General features: G+C 41.0%; 1 pseudogene; it reads right to left on the bottom strand.

Moving 5' to 3' along the window:
- Window positions 1-2,469: 2,469 nt before the first annotated feature.
- On the bottom strand, window positions 2,470-22,439 carry LOC105475892 (beta-1,3-galactosyl-O-glycosyl-glycoprotein beta-1,6-N-acetylglucosaminyltransferase-like; annotated as a pseudogene).
- Between the last annotated feature and the right edge of the window lie 1,385 nt (window positions 22,440-23,824).

Genomic DNA, 23,824 nt, shown 5'->3' with positions numbered 1-23,824 from the left:
CCTGTTTCCAATATTGATTCTCTATTCTGCCAACAAATTGACCTTCTAAAACACAAATCTGATCATGACCTTCTTCTTTTAAAACACCTTTAGTGAGGCCGGGCGCGGTGGCTCAAGCCTGTAATCCCAGCACTTTGGGAGGCCGAGACGGGCGGATCACTAGGTCGGGAGATCGAGACCATCCTGGCTAACACGGTGAAACCCCGTCTCTACTAAAAAATACAAAAAACTAGCCGGGCGAGGTGGCGGGCGCCTGTAGTCCCAGCTACTCAGGAGGCTGAGACAGGAGAATGGCCCGAACCCGGGAGGCGGAGCTTGCAGTGAGCTGAGATCCGGCCACTGCACTCCAGCCTGGGCGACAGAGCGAGACTCCGTCTCAAAAAAAAAAAATAAATAAATAAAATAAAACACCTTTAGTGAATTCCCATTGCCTTCAGAACAAAATTCAAATCTTTAGCATGACATAAAAGGTTCTTCATTATCTGACATCTGCCCTTCTGTTCAGCCTTATCTGCCAGCATGCTTCCTTGCTCCAATATAACCGCTTTTTTTTGTTTTTGTTTTTGTTGAGACAGAGTCTCACTCTGTCACCCAGGCTGGAGTGCAGTGGCGTGATCTCAGCTCCCTGCAACTTCCTGGGTTCAAGCGAGTCTTGTGCCTTAGCCTCCCGAGTAGCTGAGACTACAGGCGTTCACCACCATGCCTGGCTAAATTTTGTATTTTTAGTAGAGACAAGGTTTCACTATGTTGCCAGGCTGGTCTCAAACTTCTGATCTCAGGTGATCCGCCTGCCTTGGCCTCCCAAAGTTCTGGGATTACAGGCGTGGGCCACTGTGCCAGCCCAATATAACTTCTTGGTCATGCTGAACCAATTTTACTTCCCTAAACTCACCTCACTTTGTCATCACACTTTCCTAACTCTGCAGATACTGCACCTCTTTCTTGAACTGACTTTCCTCACTTCTTCATGTGGGAAACTCTTATTCATCCTTTACTCAGCAACCATCTCCTTTCTTGATTTGTACCCACTCCTCCAGTTTGGTGTTAAGCCTTTGTGCCCGTTGCATATTCTGATGCATACACCATTGCATACTTCGTCTTACTCTAAATCTTACTTCATCACTGCTCTACAATGCAATTGTCTGTCTTTCTCTAGACTGAGACCTTCCAGAGGAAAGATCTGTGTCTTCTTTATCTTTTTCCCTCAGCACTTACTATAACGCCTGGCACATAGTAGGCATTCTGTAAATGTATGCTAAAATAATCAATGCGTAAATAATCCAGAAAAGTTCAACATGGACTGACTTTAAAATGAGATTAATTGTGACAATTGTTAGTTCAGATTTTTTTAATTAAAAAATTCTTTACCTTTAAATCTAGCCAATTTTAAGCCAATGTTATAGCAGAAAAGAAATTATTTACAAGGATCATTTAGAGTAAAATCAAGTCTCTATTTTAATAAATATATGAGATAAATTATATCTTTATGATAATTTGTTGCTGTAAATGTATTCATACCAGGACAATTGTCACATTTAAAATTCTCTAAATAATTTTGGCACAGGTGAAATCTTCTAACTTTGTTAAGTCCCTAAGCTCTTTTTCTTTCTTTCTTTTTTTTTTTTGAGACAGAGTCTTTGCTCTTGTTGCCCAGGCTGGAGTGCAATGGCGCAATTTCAGCTCACCGCAACCTCTGCCTCCTGGGTTCAAGCGATTCTCTTGTCTCAGCCTCCTGAGTAGCTGGAATTACAGACATGCGCCTCCACGCCCAGCTAATTTTGTATTTTTAGTAGAGATGGGGTTTCTCCATGTTGGTCAGGCTGGTTTCGAACTCCCGAGCTCAGGTGATCTGCCCGCCTCAGCCTGCCAAAGTGCTAGGATTACAGGTGTGAGCCACCACGCCTGGCCTTTTCTTTTTATTAGACAGGGTTTCTGTCACCCAGGCTGGAGTGCCATGGCATGATCACTGCTCACTGGGGGCTCAACCTGCTGGGCTCAAGCAATTCTCCCCTCTCAGCCTCCTGAGTAGCTGGGACTACAGGCACAGCAACTAGAACTCCTGGGCTCAAGCAATCTTCCTGCTTCAGCCTCCCAAAATTCTGGGATTACAAGGGTGAGCCACTGCATCCAGCCCCTGAGCTCTTTCAACAGGCTGATTGTTTTGTGTCAGCCTCTTCTCCAGCCGCCTCAGCCCATTCTCTTCAGAAGAGAATGTGAAGACCTGTGAAGCCCTGGCTTCACGGCTACTTTTATGATACTTCCCCCTCACGTTAACTCCAGATGAACACTTAATGCTCCAACCTTTCTAGCCAATTGTGCTCTGCAAAAACTAGGCAGCTTCTCTGACACGATGACTTAGAGTCCTTGCTCCAAAGAGGGCCCTATACAATTTTCCTGGTGCTTATTGACAAAGAAGAGGAAACAGATAGTGTCAATTTTGTGCATTCTTCTTCTTATTCCTAAAATTGCCTATAGTGGCCAGTGTTTTAAAGTCTTCAAAGCTTTATATCTCAGATGCTCATCTAAACACTGGATGGCAAAGAGGTCACCGTCCATGTCAAGCTTATTGGCAAACAAATGGTGCTTGCGTAGCATCCAGTTCAAGGTGCCAGCTCTGAAAATCACACTGAGTGCACATGGACCCTACTGCAGGTGGGTGAGGAGGGCCTCAAAGTGCCGCCACTTGGCAAACCTACAAGCTGCGTGCATATCAGACAAGTCACAATTATAGCTTAAGGAGAGTGAGCTGGGGACTTCAGGAATCCTTTGGACAGTGGCCTAGAGATACTTGCTGTATGTGTCTTGGGCCTACTCCATAAACTTTAAAATTTTTTTCATTCTCTAGCATATACCCCACATCCTCCCTACTGACCACAAAATAGGCACTGCCTGAAAGAAGAGATGTTTCGAGTGGAGGACACATTTTGACAGTCCCCATGTTTGTCAGCTTTCCATTAATAACTGCATACCCCCTTTTCCACCTTTCTTCCTTACTGACTAGCATCCTCTCAGTTCCCAGGTTGTTTCTACCCATTAATGACTTGAGCTTCCTGCAGATTTCCAGGTTGGTTTGAATAGCAAAATCCATACCACAAAGATTTGTCAAGTACCCTAGTCTGTACTCATTGTGTAGAGGTCCTTCATGCAGTTGCAATCAGCCTGAACCACTCCACAGAGATGCAAAAACCTCACCCTCCGCCCCTCAAGGCTCTGTCTGGCAGAAGTAGCACAGTAGGGCACCTTCTTGCACCTCCAGGGCCAGACTTTCACTCCAGCACTTTCTCTCCATGCAGAGTAAAGCACAGGTACCACAATGGGTGCCGGATGTCGCCTGGAATCAGAGCACTAAATGATCCAGACTTTCCTTAATTCTAAATGTGCTGTTCTTTATTTTAATATATCTTTGCACTTCCGATAAATGCAAACTGACAACCTTCAAGGCCATGAAGGAGGGAAAATCTGTTGGTGCTTGAAGCCTAGAAGACTACCCTTAACAAAAAAAAGTCCCTGATCATTGTTTGAAATGCTGAGGAAGTTGCTGTGGAGGAGACTTTGTTTCTTTTTTCTTTTTTTCCTTTTTTTTTTTTGAGAAGAAGTCTCACTCTGTCGCCCAGGTTGGAGGGCAGTGGTGTGATCTTGGCTCACTGCAACCTTTGCCTCTCAGGTTCAAGCACCATGCTTGGCTAATTTTTGTGTTTTTCGTAGAGACGGTGTTTCACCATGTTGGCCAGGCTGTTCTCGAACTCCTGACCTCAGGTGATCTATTTGCCTCAACCTCCCCAAATGTTGGGATTACAGGTGTGAGCCACCACGCCCGGCCAGGATCGATTCTATTTTCTAAGCTCTGGAGCATTTGATATGCCTTTAGAGAAGTTCACACCAATTCCAAACAAGTTAAAAATGTTATACGAAGTTAGTGCATGTAATGAGTTCTAAATAAATTTAAGTGTTATATAAGGTTCAATATATGTAATATTGTATTGAACAATACAATTAGAAGTAGATGATTTTTATTTATAGGAAATCATTTTACTGCATTGATTATTCTAGGTTTATCTAGAAGAATGTTGGCAAAGGTCACATTAGTAACTGAAATCCAGAAAGACTCCAAAGCCTAAATTAAGATAATGACATAAGTTTTCTTATTGCAACTTTTTGATCAAACCGGTTACACATGCTTCTCTTCCTGTTCTTCCTGCCCTCTGGTGGAGGTGCTAACGAGCAGGCCAGGAGATAAGCAAGAACCATAAAGGAGAATAGTGAAAAAGATCAAGGTAAGCCTAAATGGCAAACCACTCCTGAATAATTGAAGAGCCACTGTTCACCTAGAACAAACCTCTGCTCCTTGTTTTTTTTCCAACATTAAATGGGGACAACAGTATTTACCATAAGACTATTATTCCCAAGCTGGTACCTTTCCATAGGTACTGCTTTCTACCTTTAGTCTTGCAGATCTGGCTAATTCCCACACAAAGAAAACCATTCTCCTACTGTGGCCTCTTCTATACCTGGAAAAGAATGCAGGTTGGTACAGTATAAAAAGCAGTGGACTCCAGCGTGTTGGGTGTTTGGGTCACCATTCCATCACTTTACTCTTCAGAGTCCTTTCGATCCTATTCCTTAGATTGACAATGTACTTTTAGTTTGTGACAAATCCTTCCTAAGCTGGAACTTGGCATAGGAAGCTTTGTTTCATTTGAAGGAGATAATGACTTTGAAAGAATACTATAATTTTACTGGGTTTGTATATGATTTAATGCATTCATGACATTTGTTTTATTTATGTTGTTAATTGCTAAATAATAGCAATCTTAAATACTTCTGAAATGTCTTTTATCTTGATCCTGAAAGACCGTTGCTATAGCATTAAAACACACTTACTGAAGAAAAAAGAAAAAACAGTGGACTAGGAAGTGAGGGTTCTGTTTCCAGCTCTGGCCCTTGCTAGTGACTTGGATGCCCTTGGGTAAATCTCTTAACCTCCCTGAGACTAGTTTTCTTAATCTGTAAGTTAAGAATTATGATATTAATGGGTCTATTGTGAGGTTCAAATGAAATAATGGTAGTTAAAGTGCTTTGTAAACAATAAAGCACCCTACAGAACTAGGGTAATGTTAATGTAGTGTTGACAACTCTTCTCTGAATCAACATTTAACTTGACTTGGTTGTCTGTGTACTTTAAAATGATAAATAATGGTTTATCCTTTTAATCTTTAGCAAATAAATGAAGCCTTTGGTCTTGGATCCATAGAAGAAACAAATTCTGTGTCCTGATGTAATCCAAGTCTGTGTGTGGACTCTCTAGATTCTGCTTCATTTTTGTTTTAATTATAGCATTGAAAGAGTGGAAGGTTTAAAATTATACCTTTCAGAACTACTCATTATTTAGTGACTCTACATTTCAAATATATTGCTCATGTCTTTAAAATAAATGATCAGGTTCTTTTATTGTTACCTTGGCCTAACTATACATTTATTGACATAGTGATAATAATGGTTTTTAGTTTTTGTTTTTAACATTTCCTTGAAGCTGTAATAATTTAGAAGATTTAAATATTTAGACATATTAAATGTTTAAGTTGCTTACACATTTTATTCTGTGTGGCTGAGGATGATTGTGAAATACATAGAAATTATGTAACTAGAAGAGTTGAGAGTTCTGCACTTCTTTCTCTGCTTACACACACAGTCTCTCATCCCTCTTCCCATCCCACTTTCTTAGGATATACTAGAAGAAAAACAAAAATGGTACCTATCTGAAAAACACAAAACTGTCAAAGGTACCTGGTCCAAGTCACCATTATTCTTGGCTAGGTATTTACAATAGCCTCCTATCTGGTTTTCCTACTTCAATCTGTTCTTAAAATAGCAACCAGTGGGCACAGTGGCTCACACCTGAAATCCCAGCACTTTGGGAGGCTGAGGTGGGAGGATTGCTTGAGCCTGGGACGTTGAGGCTGCAGTGAGCCAAGATTACCCCACTGCACTCAGCCTGGGCAAAAGAGTAAGACCCTGTCTCAAAAAAAATGCATCTATATCTATATAAATACAGGTATAGATATATCATTCATAGATAGACAGACAGACAGACAGATAGATAGATAGATAGATAGATGAATAGATTCAGCCAGAATGATAAAATCCATGTCAGATAATGTCATTTACCTGCTCAAAAACCTCTGAAGGCCTTTACTCCTCTGTCCTCTTTTCCTGCCCACTCCTCGCTCCCTCAGTCCAGCCACATTGGCCTCCTTGACCACACCAGGGCCACATCAGCCTCAGAGCCTTGCTGTGCAATACTCTTTCCTCAGACACTTGAATAAGTGGCTTCTTCACCTCCTTCAGGTCTATTCATCTCCCCAGTGGTCTTCTCTGTCCCATCTTTTAAAATGGCAGCTCTTATCCCACATTTTATCCCTTTCTCTATAGTGCTTATCACCATCTGACCCACAATATGTTTACTTATTTCTTTTGTTTATTGCCTGTCTGCCCCTCTAGAATGTAAGCCCATGATGGCAAGGGGACTTGTCTGTTTTGTTAACTGCTGTATCCTCAACACCCCAAAGACTGCCTGGTTCATAGCAAGTACGTGATAAATGTCAGCTGAATGAATGAATGAAACAAAGGTAAGTCATGGTCTTATTTGATTTGCAACACTATAAAAACTGTGAAATTTTCATCAAAACAAAATAAAAGCTATGAAATTTTTGATATCTTCCAATGACGAGAACTAGTATAACATCCAAGGCATTAGTGTCCTTCTCTTCCATATCCTCCCCCTCCCAAGTATTTTGGCCATTCTGTGTTTCTAGAATTGAGATCTCTTTTAATCCATTACTGTCCTTTTACGTGTAAGTATAATTGTGTAAACCACTCATAATTTGTCATGAAAGGAGGAAAGAATTGAATAATAATGAAATACTTGTCCTTTGTTTTCTTTGATACTTTAATCTCTTGATGATGTTAGTTTTGGCCATTCATTTTCTGACTTCTCTTTCTCCCCGTCTCCAAAATTTACATATTACCAAAGGATCTTTTTTTTTTTTTTTTTTTTTTTGAGACGGAGTCTCGCTCTGTCGCCCAGGCTGGAGTGCAGTGGCGCGATCTCGGCTCACTGCAAGCTCCGCCTCCCGGGTTCACGCCATTTTCCTGCCTCAGCCTCCCGAGTAGCTGGGACTACAGGCGCCCACAACCGCGCCCGGCTAATTTTTTGTATTTTTAGTAGAGACGGGGTTTCACCGTGGTCTCGATCTCCTGACCTTGTGATCCGCCCACCTCGGCCTCCCAAAGTGCTGGGATTACAGGCGTGAGCCACCGCGCCCGGCTTACCAAAGGATCTTGCTTGGATTTCTTATCTTGCTTTGCATGTTCTCCGTTAGAAGTTATATCCACTGTTACGGCTTCTGTTATCTCCTTGTCTTAGATTACGCTCATTTTTATAAGCCTAATTTTGACATTTCTTTTTGGCCCTAATTTTATGTTTCCCTCACTGGGCCATCTTTTGAGTTCTCAATGTCTAAACCAACTGGGCACAGTGGTTCACGCCTGTAATCCCAGGGCTTTGGAAGTATCATTTGAGCTCAGGAGTTTGAGACCAGCCTGGGCAATATAGGGAGACCCGGTCTTTACAAAAAATTGAAAAATTAGCTGGGCATTGTGGTGCGTGCCTGTGTTCTCAGCTACTTGGGAGGCTGAGGTGGGAGGGTCACTTGAGCCCAGGAGGTCGAGGCTGCAGTGAGCTGTGATCGTGTCATGACACTCCAGAGTGGGAGACAGACTGAGACCTTGTCATAAAAACACAACAAAAAATTGGCTCCTGTTCCAGTAATTCGTCTCTGTTAATGACCCTGCCTACTTCTAAATTTGGAAATGTTTTTAAGGCTTGTAATCTTTTATGAGTTTCTTCACATTGTCAAGTCTTGTTGCTTATACTTCTCGAATATCTGCTGATTCATTTCCTTCTTTGCTTTCATTAGATTTGGGATGGGGCCTGAGATTCTGCATTTCTAATATGTTTCTGTGTCAAGCTAATGTTTCTGGTCCATCGACTATACTTGGAGTAGCAAGGTCCTGCTCTGAGATAACAATGTCCATCTGAATCTAGTCTTCCACTTTCTAGTCCATAGCTATATCTAAGAAAGACTCAATTCTCTTTCAAAAATAGAGATCTGATATTGCTCAGTCTTGTTTTTTTTCTATGTCACAAAAGATTTGGAAAGTTACAGACAGAAGATGAAACATTCAAATCAGCCATAATGGTCAATTCAGGATTAATCATGAACAGTTTGATGTGTATCCTTTTACTCCTTTCTTTATTTGCATGAAAATACACATTCCAGTTATATCTGTATTTTTAAAACCAAAAAGGATCATTTATCTTTTTTTATTACCTAATGTATAAATTTGCTTTCTAAGTTTGTTGACTCCCCCATGTTATAAAGAAAAATCCCTTCTTTCTTTCCTTCTTTCTTTCTTTCCTTCTTTCTTTCTTTCTTTCTTTCTTTCTTTCTTTCTTTCTTTCTTTCTTTCTTTCTTTCTTTCTTTCTCTCTCTCTTTCTTTCCTTTCTTTCTTTCTTTCCTTTCCTTTCTTTTTCTTTCTTTCTCTCTCTCTCTCTTTTCTCTCTTTCTTTTTCTTTCTCTTTTTTTATTTTATCTCGCTTTGATTCCCAGCCTGGTGTACAATGCTGCAATCATGGTTCATTGCAGTCTCAATCTCCCAGGCTCAAGCAATCCCCCGACTTCAGCCCCCTGAGTAGCTGGGACTACATGTGTGTACCACCACACCCGGCTGATTTTTTATTTATTTATTTATTTTTAAATTTTTTTTTGAGACCAACTCTTGTACTGTCGCCCGTGCTGGAGTGAAGTGGTGTGATCTTGGCTCACTGCAACCTCCACCTCCTGGATTCAAGCGATTCTCTTGCCTCAGCCTCCCGAGTAGCTGGGATTACAGGCACACACCACCATGCCCAGCTAATTTTTGTATTTTTAGTAGAGACGGGGTTTCACCATGTTGGCCAGGATGGTCTCAATCTCTTGACCTCGTGATCCGCCTGCCTTGGCCTCCCAAGTGCTGGGATTACAGGCATGAGCCACTGCGTCCAGCCAATTTTTGTATTTTTTAGAGATGGAGTTGCACCATGTTTCCTAGGCTGTCTTGAATTCCTCAGCTCAAACCTGCCTCAGCTTCCCAGTGTGCTAGGATTTCAGGCATGAACCTGTATGCCCAGCCAGAAGTTGCCTTTTCTATAGAATAAAAACGCCCAGTTCTGTTTTTTCTCAACTTCTTTGGCTGCTTTTGGGGACTTGGTGCAGTCAAGCAGATGAATCCTCTGTTGACTTTGGTTCAGGGGCTGGTGACTCAAAGCAGCAGGGATGATGCAGAATCCGCTCTGGCCAGGGCCACAGCAGCAATAGCAGCTGCATCCGGTTTCCAGTGGCAGCAGACACAGCTGTTCTGAGGCAATATGCAGTGTCCAGCTCCCAAAGACTTGGCAGTGCAAGCTATGGGGTCAGTGCTTGGCAGCTGGAGTGGTGACTTCATGGACCAGCTCTGCAGAATGCTTTGGGTATGGTTCTTGCCTTGATGGTTCTGTTCCCACCTTTGCTTCTTAAATTAGCTTCAAAGTTGACTTAATATACCGGTAACAAATATTAATGATATTAATAATAACTGACTCTTAGGTAGTGTTTAATATGTGCCAGGCAAATTTCTAAGGACTTTATGTGTATTAACTCATTTAATCGTTTACAAAACTCCAATGAGTTATGGACTGATGTTATCCCCATTTTAGAGATAAAACTGAGTTACAGGGAGATTAGGTTATTTGTCCAAGGTCCTGTGACTATAAATGGTAGCTCTGAAACTCAAACCTAGTCAGTCTGATCTATTTCTTAAGAGCCTTGACTGATACACATACTGTTTCGTAACCTAATTTTTTCATGTAACAAAATTTCATGTCATTAAATATTTATTTAAGCATTTAAAGTAGCTGTATAATGTTCAATTATAAGGATGATTCATGTTTTATTTACACAACTCTCTACTTTAGAACATCAAGGAAATCCTGGTGGCTGAACTTCCTTTTTTTTTGAGACAGAGTCTTGCTCTGTCACTCAGGCTGGAGTGCAATGGTGTGATTTCAGCTCACTGCAACCTCTGCCTCCCGGATTCAAGCAAGTCTTCTGCCACAGCCTCCCAAGTAGCTGAGACTACAGGTACACGCCACCACACCCGGCTAACTTTTGTATTTTTAGTAGCGATAGGGTTTTGCCATTTGGGGCAGGCTGGTCTTGAACTCCTGGCCTCAAACGATCCACCCACCTTGGCCTCCAAGTTGTTTTGTTTGTTAGTTTTTAATATCCATGACTTTTTCTTTGGGATAAAGTCTTCAAAGTGGAATGCTAGGTCACGGTGTATTCAGATCGCCTTCCTGAAAGTTTATTCTAATTTACACACCCAGCCATAGAAGGAAACATCCTGTTTTCTTGAGTCCTTATTGACATTGAATGTTAACATTAAATTGTTTTCCTTCGTGGCACTGAAAATCATACATAGTTTTCTTTAAACTTGAAATTATTTAAACATTTAAACATACATTTATTGGCTATTTGTTCAAAGTTATTTTGTGAATTGCCTTCTCCATCACCTATAGAATAAAGGTGAAACTACTTCAGTTCAAAGCTCTTCCAACTCTGACTCAAACCACTTTTCTAACTAATTCTCCTACAGGTTTTAACATTCACTTGGCATACTCAAGGGGATTATTTTGTTTTGGATTGAACCATATGAATATGTATTTTTGTAGGCCAAAAAATTGTTGACTATTGATAGTTTCATATGGTGAAAACTTATAAATCTCCAAAACCTTTGCAGTGACACTACAATATGTTACAGAAATGCCTGTTGCCCATCTCTGCTTGGTGAAATCCTGCTAGTTCTTTACAAGATGGAGTTCATGAATCAGGCCCTCTCCCTCCAATTCCCTTGCCACCCCTCTCCAGGTTCTCCTCTCACCCCCAGCTTAGGTAACTGTAGATCGTTTCTTTTCACAATTTCAACTCTCATTCTTTCCTATCATAGCTGTAGAATGATCTCAGGGAATTGCAGCTGAATAACAAGTTTTCATTTGCCTGGCAGAGGGTGAGCCCTCTGTTGCTCTTCTCTGGCAGAGGCTGTCTTATTTATTTTGGCAGCCTTAGAGACAAGCAAAGTTCCCGGCTTATAGTGGGTGCACAAAAAATGTCTGTTTAATTGAAAAACTGGTAACTTTAGGCCCCAGGAAGTGCCTTATTAGTGCAATACTACTTGCAGTTTCCTTCCATGTTAAATAAGGAAGAGCATGTGTAACACCTTCTAGTATCTTCTGATTTGGTTGCTTGGTATTTTGTTTAGAATTGGTCCTCCTTATTTTGAATCCTCCATCTTTCTAATTCATCTTTTCCTATATTTTCAGATGTTTTAATTATATTGCAGTTCAACAAAATTATTTTATTCCATGGTGCAATTCCCAAGAGCAAAACAGCACAATTCTCTAGCTGGCTAAATAACAAATCAGCGTACTTTCCAAGGACTATATTCTGTATTTTTTTCCTTTTAATCAAATCCATCTTTTCTGTCAGTTGGACTTTCAGGAGCTTTTAGTGACTTTTGGGAAATACCAGTGCTATAGACAGTGTAGCTTCAGGAAACATTAAAAGTAAAAATATTTTTTAAAATGCATTAAAAACATTTAAAAGGAATCTTATTGAGACAGTCTTCTGTTCATATAAGGGATACACTGCACAATTAACTTAAGGTATACTTACCAGAAGAAAATGATGAAATTATAGAACTTTAAAGGTAGAAGAGACCCCCAAAGGGTTCCAGTATGTGCTCTTTGGTGAAAAAATACCAAATAGGAGTTGGGGAGAGAATAGTTTGAGCCCAACTTTGGCTCCATATTTCCTCTCCAGTTAATTTGAGTGATGTTCCAACTCTTGCTCATCTTTTCTTACCTACATATCCTGCCCTAGCCATTCCTGGAATGAGTTCAGGTAGAAGCAGCTGCAATGCCAGGTCTCTTTTGTGTTTATAGTCAGAGGAGACTGGGCATTGCTTTATGTATTCTTCATCCCCCCTTTTCCCCTAGACATTTTGCCAATTCTGGCCTTTTCTTTCCTGCTTGACCATTAGGCAAGAATGTGCTCAGTATTTTGCCTTTTTTAAGTGGGTTTCTCTAACCAGGAAATTAGTTCAATGAACAGGTCCAAAGAACCAGAAGAACTGCATAAGATTTTGTAAAAGGTGGATGGGGTATTATAATTTAAAAGACAGATTATAACAAGTGTTGATGAGAATATGGAGAAACTCATACACTGCTGGTGGGGTGAAAAATGGTGCAGCCACTTTGGGAAACAGTCTGGCAGTTCTTCAAATAGTTAAGCATAGAGTTGCCATATGATCAAGCAATTCTCCTCTTAGATACACTCACGAGAAATTAAAACATATGTCCAGGCCAGGCATGGTGGCTTATGCCTGTAATCCCAGCACTTTGGGAGGCTGAGGCGGGCAGATCACGAGGTCAAGAGATCGAGACCATACTGGCTAACATGGTGAAACCCCGTCTCTACTAAAAATACAAAAAAAATTAGCTAGGCATGGTGGCATATGCCTGTAGTCCCAGCTATTCAGGAAGCTGAGGCAGGAGAATCGCTTGAACCCGGGAGGCAGAGGTTGCAGTGAGCCAAGATCGCGCCATTGCACTCCAGCCTGGCGACAGAGCAAGACTCTGTCTCAAAACAAAAACAACAACAACAGCAACAACAACAACAACAATAATCATATGTCCAAATAAGAGTTTGTACATGAATGCCCACAGTAGTGATATTCGTAATAGTCAAAGAGTAGAAGTGACATAAATTTCCATCAACTGATGGATGGATGTTGTATGTCCATAAAATAGAATACTATTCATGAATTAAAAGAAATGAAATGCTGATACATGCTACAATATGGATGAACCTTGAAAACAACCTAAGTAAAAGAAACTAGTCACAAAGGACCATATGTTGTGTGATTCTGTTTATACGAAATGCCCAGATAGGTAACTCTATACAGACAGAAAACAGATTAGCAGTTGCCTGCAATGATGGTGGGGGGAGCGGAGCTTCTTTTTGGGGTAATGAAAATGTCCTAAAATTGATTGTGGTGATAGATGTATAAATCTGTGAATATACTAAAAACCATCAGATTTTACACTTTAAGTGGGTGAATCGTACAGTCTGTGAATTATATCGCAATAAAGCTATAAAAAATAAAAGGATGGATTTTCTTTATATGTAATTTTGTCTCCTGGTACTTTTCTGGCTAACTGGAGATTCCCATGCCAAATTTCAAACTTACTTTGTTCTTTGATTCTACTTGAAGTCCAGCCAATAGCTCATTAGCTATTAGTAGGGTGGGAATTTGACTCATAATGCAACTTAGACATGAAGATAAAATATAAGTTCTTTATTTAGTTTATAACCAATCTGGCTTTCCTCCTGAGTCCTTAACTGTGGATAGTGGGAAAAATAAATGGCATATGTTGTTCCCAATGTCTGGGAAGACCACTATGATGGAAGGAATGGCTGGGACTAATTTATCTGCAGCTAACACACACTATTCTTGCTGCAGCTATATTCACTCAAATGACTAATGGACAGGACAGTCAGTGTGGGGCTTCATATGTATGGTTCTGAATTCTTGTCTTTTTTTTTTTTTTTTTTTTTTGTGATGGAGTCTCCCACTGTCACCTGGGCTGGAATGCAGTGGCGCGATCTCGGCTCACTGCAACCTCCAGCTGTTCAAGCAATTCTCCTGCCTCAGCATCCTGAAGAGCTGGGATTACAGGCACCTGCCACCACGTCCAGCTAATTTTTTGTATTATTAGTAGGGACGGGGTTTCACCACGTTGGCCAGGCTGGCCTCGAACTCCTGACCTTGTGATTCACCCGTCTCGGCCTCCCAAAGTGCTGGGATTACAGGCGTGAGCCACTGCGCCTGGCCCTTCTTGTCTTGATTCTATGCTTTGTTTTGGCCTTCGTTATCCATGTGATTCAAGACTCGCTTTGAACTCCTGGATATGTGTGATCCATAACTCATGAAGGCTCTTTTGATTTCTAACTACTGGCTCTGTCTTGAGCACTGGTTTCCCGGCAATGTCAGTGTCTCTGGGTTTGTTGTATTCCTGTAACTGGTCACAAAGGTTCATTGTTTTGGTCTCTATCATGGCATCTGATCCCATCTCTATGATCAGTAGCTGGCTAGGGTGATAAAATAATTGTTTTGTGGGTTCCTGAAGCATTAGAGCTTAGCAGAATACATACGCTTATTTCCTTCTTCTGAAACAATATTTAAAAGCACTCTAAAATGTTTGAAATAAAATTTGCCTTGTTTTTATAATTTTGTATTGATGATGCTATGAGTACTTGTTTTACTTTTTAAGCTGCATTTGTTCGTACGTTTGTTCTTTTGGAAAGAGCACTGTCTGGCTATTGGTGCTTTGAATGGAGGGAGTTACAAAATCATATTACATTGTTGGCTGAAGGATGAGATAAATTGAGACATGTATTTGTTCCTCCAATTGTTTTATTCTTGGTCTAACTAAATCAGTGATGTGACAGTTCAGAAAGGAATTCAGAGCACTTACTGGTGACTTATATTCTGAAGGACTGTGACTTCTACAGTGAAAAATATTTCAAAATTGGCATTCATTCAGGAATGAATCTTAGCATTCATATAGTGTCTGATATAGTCCCAATGTCTAGGAGTTAATTTTTATTACAAAGAATACTTTATTTTGGAAAAAATAGAAATGTTAAGAATATTTAACATAATCTGAATGCATATTGAGTTTACAAAGGAACCAACTTGATTAAAACATATTTGACTATTAAATGCGTAAGAATGTGAGCCTGTATCTATTATATAAGATTTTTTATTCAATAAAAATCATCTGTGTCTATTATATACATATGTATACAAATATAAAATTTCAGGGATACACACACACACATACACAAATGTATTTATTTATTTATTCTTAGGTATGTTGGTCCAAGATTCTACTGGATATAATTTTTGCATTATTACCTTAATCAAATCCATACCTGTTAATTCATAAATGTTAACCTTAGAAGTGAAAGGTTGATAATGAAAATCTTTTAAAAGTGTACTATTTTGGCTGGGCACGGTGACTCATGCCTGTAATTCCAGCACTTTGGGAGGCCGAGGTGGACAGACCACGAGGTCAGGAGATCGAGACCATCCTGGCTAACACGGTGAAACCCCGTCTCTACTAAAAATACAAAAAATTAGCCAGGCATGGCGGCGGGCACCTGTAGTCCCAGCTACTTGGGAGGCTGAGGCACGAGAATGGCGTGAACCTGGGAGGCGGAGCTTGTAGTGAGCCGAGATTGCGCCACTGCACTCCAGCCTGGGCAACAGAGCGAGACTCCATCTCAAAAAAAAAAAAAAAAGGGTACTATTTTGATTATTTATTGACTTATTCTGATATTTCAAAGTATTAACAGCTGTAAAAAAATGTGTAAGTTATTTGTAACGACTCTTAAGGCAGTTGTAGAAGAAATGCTACTAAAACATGAGGTAAAATTACACAGATCACTAGACTCAAGAAAATGCAATGATGATAGACAAACAATAGTCAAGAAAGAAAAGGAAGAATAATTGGAAATGAGAAGAAAAGTGAAACATCAAAGGACTAATCTAGCCGAAGCCCTGGAGAGATCACTGACCATCAGTGAATAAGAGTATGATTTAGGAAGGTCAGGTGCGGCAGTCACACCTGTAATCCCAGTACCTTGGGAGGTCAAGGTGGGCAGATCACCTGAGGTCAGGAGTTTGAGACCATCCTGGCTGACATGGTAAAACCCTGTCTCCACCAAAAATACAAAAATTAGCCGGGTGTGGTGGTGCATGCCTGTAATCCCAGCTACTCAGGAGGATGAGGCAGGAATATCGCTTCAACCCGGGAGGCGGAGGCTGCAGTGAGCTGAGCTTGTGCCACTGCACTCCAGCCTGGGTGACAGAGTGAGAGTCCGTCTCAAAAAAATAAAAGAGTATAACATAGGGAAAGGATGTTATAATTGTAAGCACTGCAATGACTTCATGTATTAGTCTCACATCACTTATGCCTCTCATTCCATTTGACCTGACTGACATACAGATTAGACTGCTGTATCAAATGGGCCCAACATACAATGACAAACAAGTAAAAGTCCAAAGTCTGTAAGGTGGCTTGGCAGTGTCTAGACCCAAGGCTTGTTCCACATCTAACTTGTGGTGTTACCATTTGGAAGGTGGTGTCTTCATCATCCACACTGCTGAAGATGGCTCACTACCATGTCAACTGGGTTTATCGGAGCAACTCCATCTTGAGTAGGAACTGTGTAAAATAAGGCTGAAACCTACTGGGCTGCATTTCCAGACGGTCAGGCATTCTAAGTCATAGGATGAGATAGGAGGTCAGCACAAGATACAGGTCATAAAGACCTTCCTGATAAAACAGGTTGCAGTAAAGGAGCAGGCCAAAACCCACCAAAACCAAGATGGTGACGAGAGGGACCTCTGGTCATCCTCACTGCTACACTCCCACCAGCACCATGACAGTTCACAAATGCCATGGCAACATCAGGAAGTTACCCTATATGGTCTAAAAAGGGGAGGCATAAACAATCCACCCCTTGTTTAGCATATAATCAAGAAATAACCATAAAAATGGACAACCAGCAGCCCTGAGGGCTGCTCTGTCTTGGAATACCCATTCTTTTATTCCTTTATCTTCTTAATAAACTTGTCTTCACTTTACTCTATGGACTTGCCCTGAACTTTTTGCGCAAGATCCAAGAACCCTCTCTTGGGGTCTGGATTCGAACCCCTTTCCTGTAACAGGTTCACATTGCAGTCTGTGAGAAAGGGAAGAGGCAATCAGGAGGCCTTATGAAACCTGACACGGGGAATGAAGGAGAAAGAAACTTGACCAGCTGTCCAATGTTTTAAGAGTTGTTAGATTTTGGGACTGAAACAGTCTCCTAGGGAATGCTGTGTCTTTCTAGGAAAAAAATGGTCAATCTCTGAGATGCCCTCACCCATCCTGTTTCTGTCCTTAAGAAGATGCCCTGGTGTAAAGGGAAGAGGGTTGTGGTTTATGTCCCCACTGATGTGGGATGAGTTGGGGAGATTTGGCTGCTCAGCAGGTTTGAGCATGGGTCAGTTGTAGAGATGATCTCTTTCCTGAGCATTACATGAAAATCAAGGGGGGGAAAAAATAAAAAAAATCAAGGACAAGAGAATCCTTTAACCTTGGCATTATTTGGATTTCTTCAACACAGTGGTTCTCAAAGCATAGTCCATGGGTCAGCAGCATTAGCAATATCTGGGAACTTGTGACAAATGCAAGTCCTACTTCAGATTTAATGAATCAATAATTCTGGAGGGGGGTTCGGACAACTGTGTTTTAAAAAGCACTTTCGGTGATTTGAGGCCCATTGAAGTTTGAGAACCACAGATTTAATCCAATTCACTGAGAGGGGAACTCAGAATATGTGTCTGACTAACTCTTCTTTTCTTTTGCTCTCTTGCTACTTCTTTTTCTTTTTTTCTTTTTTTTTTTTTTGAGACGGAGTCTTGCTCTGTCGCCCGGGCTGGAGTGCAGTGGCCTGATCTCAGCTCACTGCAACCTCCGCCTCCCAGGTTTACGCCATTCTCCTGCCTCAGCCTCCCAAGTAGCTGGGACTACAGGCGCCCGCCACCTCGCCCGGCTAGTTTTTTGTATTTTTTAGTAGAGACGGGGTTTCACTGTGTTAGCCAGGATGGTCTCGATCTCCTGACCTCGTGATCCGCCCGTCTCGGCCTCCCAAAGTGCTGGGATTACAGGCTTGAGCCACTGCGCCCGGCCGCTACTTCTTTTTCTTCTTTTCACAATTTCCTGGGACTCGAGGGGAGCAAACTTTTCCTTTGCTTCCCCTAAAGTAGCATCCTACTTCCATAAAGGGTGAACCCTCATATCAACATGTAAAACAAGTCAACAAACAAAAAGGTGCTGAGAATGAGCCTTGTGGGTTTGGTCAGGAAGAGGGGAGGAAATTAGGAATTTGGAAGATAACTTAGATTGTTACATGATCCTATTTTGAATGCAAGAAGCTGAGTATTTCTTTTGTCTTTGTATTTCTTAAGATATGCTTCTATTCTGCCCTCTGCCCTGAAAAAAATAGCATGAAATAGCATGTTGAGGAGCTTGTTCTCAGAGCAGTAAGAGAACTCCATATTATTTTCAAAGTATTGGAGGCCGGGTGTGGTGGCTCATGCCTGTAATTCCAGCTCTTAGGGAGGCAGAAATGGGAGGATAGCTTAAGTCCAGGAGTTCAAGACCTGCCTGGGCAATATAGCAATACCCTGTTCTCCGCAAAAAGGGAAAAAAAAGTATTGTATCACCCAGTTACACACTTACTCACTTTTGCCAGGAGCCTACATTCAAATTTGATGAGAATGATGAAAAGGACTCGCTGCTGCTCTTATGTGTTCCACAGGAGGAAGTGGTACTGGGCAACAAAAACAGAATAAAGTCAAGAATGCAGAACATCTATTTCTGGCTGTTTCTGTCCCAGCATCTTCAATGAAATGCAGAGTTTCCTCTGATTATAAAATAGAGATAATATTCTGAACGCAATAGCACATAAAAGGCATTTATTTTTACCTCTTCCTCTGCCTTGAATGGTAACTTACCTTCATTCTCAATGTATATTAGAATTTATATTGCCCAAATAGAAAGTACTTCAGTTTTCACTCATTTAGTGGTAGTATATTTCCTTGGGAGAGAGTTGCCTAGTAAGCAAAAAATGTGTGGGAGGTTAAACTTTTATAATTATTTAAAAGAAATAACTTTAAGTATACTACATTAACATGGCTGTAAATTGGAAGTTGTCATTTTTCGAAATGGGGAGCTTACAGAGAAAGAGACATGACTCTTACCTCCATTTAATCCATTCTCCACATCCGGCCTTTTGAAAGATGGTTTTAAGAATGTAAATGGTATCACTCCCTCTTTTTGGGCTCCCCATTGCATTTATTAGAACCTGCAGTTTCCTTAACATGTTCTCCAAAGTTCTGTAGAGTCTGCCCCTGCCTTTTCCGCCAACATCATCTTGGGCTTCTCCTCTTTGCTCAGATTGGCTTTCTTTCAACTCTTTTTTTTTTTGAGATGGAGTTTGGCTCTTGTTGCCCAGGCTGGAGTGCAATGGCGCGATCTCCACTCACTGCACCTCTGCCTCCTGGGTTCAAGAGATTCTCCTGCCTCAGCCTCCCGACTAGCTGGGATTATAGGCATGCGCTACCACGCCCAGCTAATTTTTGTATTTTTAGTAGATACAAGGTTTCTCCATGTTGGTCAGGCTGGTCTTGAACTCCCGACCTCAGGTTATCCACCTGCCTTGGCCTCCTAAAGTGCTGGGATTACAGGCATGAGCCACCATGCCCAGCCTTTCTTTCGACTCTTGAATGAATGACATGCTTTCCTGCTGCAAGGCTTTGGGAAACATTCCTTTGTCAGGAACGTCTTTTTCCTAACCCTTCCTGAGGTTAATTCTCACTTACTCTTAATTTCTCAGCTAAATGTCTTCTCAGAAAAGCCTGCTATGATTTTAGGAGTCCCTCTTATTGACCATTTCCCCTCATTATCAGTTGTCATAATTTCTAATTATGTATTAATTTGGTGCTTATTTTATCTAGATAAGATAATAAATCCTATAACATTAGAGATCATGTCCATTTTGTTTACTTCCCTATACCTAGTGCCTAGCATAGTGCTTGACACATAGTAAATGCTCAACAAACATTTAATGATTAGATTACCAAATATCATACAGCAAAATGGACACTGGTTTGAAATATAAGTGATAATCTTTCCTGTAATTTTAACATTACAATTTATCGAATTAGAGTGTTCACAGATGGGTTGTATTCCAAAATATGCAAGCTGGTTATTTGACAATCAGATTATATTTCTCCACAGAAAAGCTGTTGTTGTTGGTTCAGGCCTGCACCTGCTAAATGTAACAATTTATAGATCTTGTGCAAGCTCACCTCCATCCAAATATTGGCAACATGAGACCTTAGTTTCCAGATCAGGATTCCTAGTTTTCAGCCTCCACATAATTTTTAAGGCTTTTGTTTGTGTGAGTTTAAGATAGAAATAATGTATTAAAAAGGTGATTTTTAGTTTTCTTCTCTTTCAATGTCCTTTTGATTATCGGACTTGTATGTGGAGAGAGAAATACTGCTGTAAAGTTGTTCTCCGCATCAGGGGTAGCGTTCAGTAGCTGGGAAAAGGGACAGCTTTCAATTGCAGTATGGAAGGAGATCTTTCAGCACACACTGAGATCTCAGCAGACAGCAGCAGCTCCCAGTGTACAGATGTGTTTGTGTTTATGTGTACTGGAGGTTGGTTGGGGGGTGTCTGCTTGGAGGAGGGGGAATGACCCTGAAATTGCTCCCTTGTACGTTGGAGTGTTCTCTGCTGTTTAGTCACAGTGGCAGCTGCACAGCCCTAACTCCATTGGAATGCTGCCTCTCAAAGACCTCATCAACAGGCACAGAAGTGGACACTCACAAACGCAGGCATATTTTTAAAGAGCCCAGTGTTAGCTGGGCATCATAAGAACGATTATTCATTGCAGCTCTCTCTCCATGAGGTCACTTCAAATCAAATTAAATTTTGCTTTCAAGTCCCTCCCAGACCTAGAGAAGCCTATTAGGCTTGGAAAGGCCTACGTGGCTAACAATTTCCTGATCAGAACAGGAATTTCCTCTACAACACCCCTGACAGGTGTTCCTCCAGCTTTTGTTTACTCACCTCCTTAACAGACGGCCCACTTCATACTTGGACAGGTCTCATTGTTACATTTTTCACTTTATACTACAATGAAATCTGCCTCCCTGGACTTTCACCCCATTTGTCTTTTGCTCTCTGCAGCTATGCAGAATATGTCTAATCCGTCTTCAACATGACAGTTTTTCAAATATTTAAAGACAGCTGTCATATCCTCTCCCCTAATTTTTCTTTTTCCAGGTAATATAGCCTCAGATATTTCAATTGTACCTTTTGAAGATAGTATATTCATGTGGAAAACATGAGCAACAGCCCTAGGCAAACCTGGGTTCTGTTAATTTGTTTATTCAATTATTTATTCTTCTTGATTTATTCCCACTAATAAATAGAATAATACAGTCATGATACATGCTACAAAGGAGAGGTACATGGTTCAATGAGTGTATACACTAGGCAGGGATTTCACCCAGAGAAGAGAAGTCAGCTAAAGCTCTCTTAGCAGGTCAAAGTTGAATTGAGAGCTGATGGATAGGCAGTAGTTAATAAGGTGAAGAGGAGGGGAAGCGCTTTCAAGGCAGAAGGAGCAAATGTCTAAAAGCCTCGTTCTGGGAGGGACATGTGATGGAGGTATCACTTATCATCTTAGATCTTTAATTTCTGCATATGCAAATAGGCATTATAATACCTTTTCTCTTATTAAAAGGATTATTCTGGTCACCCATGAGATGGATAGGAATGGGCTTTAAGTTCTGTGGTGTTACTCATCATAGAATAAATCCAATAACCCAGTCAGGTCTGTTCTCTTACTGTTCCACCAAGAAGCATTCCTGCTTTTGTCCTTTTGCTTCTGCTCTTCCCTTCCTAGAAAGCTCTCCCCTTTGCTGGGTGTTTAGCCAATCTTTACTACTTTTACTACCCATCCTAAGTTCTAATCCCTCTGGGACGTTTTCCTAGGCATTCAGGCTCAAGTCCATTTCTGTAGTGTAAAGGCTAAATGCAGGGCTTTGTGGTCTTGAGTTTGAGTTCAGGTTCCGCTACTGACTTCCTGGTGGTCTTAGGCAAATTACTTAGTTTCTCTAACATTCAACTTCCTTATCTGTGCAAAAGGGGTAATAAAAGTAACTACTTCGTAAAGTGGTTGTGACTATTGAGATGAATGTGTACATAAAACAGTGCCCTTCCTAATAGCTGTTATCTCAGTCCGCTGGTCCTGCACCTCCTCTGTGACTTGAGGCCTCTGACCTCTCACCCCTTGCCTGCCCCCAACCCCTTTACTAGGAAAAAAAACATTCTTTGTGCAGCTGTCACTGAAGCCCGAGTGACCAGGTAAAGCCAGACCAACGCCACTGGTAACTGAAAGATATGCTTTCATTCGGTTTGGAAATATCGTCTTCCTTCCTACACCCACTCCCTGATACCAAGTGGCTCAGTAATTCTTTCCAATGCATACTCTAAGGGTAGAGGGGTGGCGAGAAAGCCATCCACTGTTGCCTGAGATGTTTGAAGCCTCTGAACCCCGCTCGCAGCTGCATATCCCGCGGAAGCCACTGAGCAGTCAGCCCGCAAGCGCATGTGCACGCGATCAGGGCCTCTGAGCCACCCACAGGCAAGCCCGGTTACCTTCCAGCTGCCCAGGCCGGCTCCAGGTCCGCGTCACCGTGAAGGGCCGGTCCAGCCCAGGGAGAGTGCAGAAGGCAAGTTATATTCATGTTTTAGGTGGCAAGTAAAATCACTTTTCAGATCCTCATGTCCGACGCTTTTCTAAATTTAAAAAAATTTTTTTTTAAAATTCTGTTCCATATTTTGACAATTTTGTATATGTGTGTGTGAAGAGTCTCGCTTTTTCACCCAGGCTGGAGTGCAGCGGCGCGATCTCAGCTCACTGCAACCCCTGCCTCCCAGGTTCAAGTGATTTTCCTGCCTCACCCTCCCGAGTGGCTGGGATTACAGGCGCTTGCCACCATACCCTGCTAATTTTTGTATTTTTAGTAGAGACGGAGCTTCACCACGTTGGTCAGGCTGGTTTTGAACTCCTGACTTCAAGTGATCCGCCCGCTTTGGCCTCCCAAAGTGCTGGGATTACAGGCGTGAGCCAACACACCCGAATGACAATTTTTAATAACATGAACAATTAATTCAGCAATTAAAAAATTTAAATACTTACATTCAAAATGAGGTTAACTAGGTGAAATTCTAGCATTGCCTTTTAAAAGATTGCCGCCTATATGTCAAGACAGTCAAATAATTGTAGCAGTGGGATATTGAGTTTCCATCTTGAAAAAGGAATGGAAATGTACTGAATTGATTAAGTCCTTTGATTTAAGATTCCTTATGTTTACAGACTGCAGACAATTGTGGTTCAAATATATTGCAAGCCATTTTCTTTGTAGAATTAATAGAATCTGCAAAATAGAAACTAAACCAATCTTGCACTTGTGATTTAAACCCCTTACCAGCGGCACTCTGCATTTATTTTATACTTCAGATACTTCTCATGATCTGGTAGGTCAGGGGCAATAAAAGACATATTAATACATGTCTAGTTCTGCAATCAATAAAGCTAATTTAAATTATCCTCTAACAGGTGAGAGAAAAGATTAGTATTTAGGTCTGAGATTAGTAAAAATAGGACATTCTGTGATATCCTTTTTTTTTTTTTTTAAATTTATTTATTATTATTGTACTTTAAGTTGTAGGGTACATGTGCATAACGTGCAGGTTTGTTACATATGTATACTTGTGCCATGTTGCTGTGCTGCACCCATCAACTCATCATTTACATTATTCTGTGATATCCTAAGGGACATAGCATAGTTCAGGGTTTAAGGCTCAAAGAAAATCTCTTCTGAGAAATGTATGAGACAAATACATCATTATGGACAGGTGTATATTTCACTAATGATTATATCTTTATTCTTAGTCTTCCAGGCATCATTCCTCTCTATTAAGCTTTAACA

Source organism: Macaca nemestrina, chromosome 4 (assembly GCF_043159975.1).
Source record: "Macaca nemestrina isolate mMacNem1 chromosome 4, mMacNem.hap1, whole genome shotgun sequence".
NCBI lineage: Eukaryota > Metazoa > Chordata > Mammalia > Primates > Cercopithecidae > Macaca > Macaca nemestrina.
The sequence above is the reverse complement of the archived record's forward strand: the minus strand, read 5'-3'. Positions and strand labels throughout refer to the sequence as shown.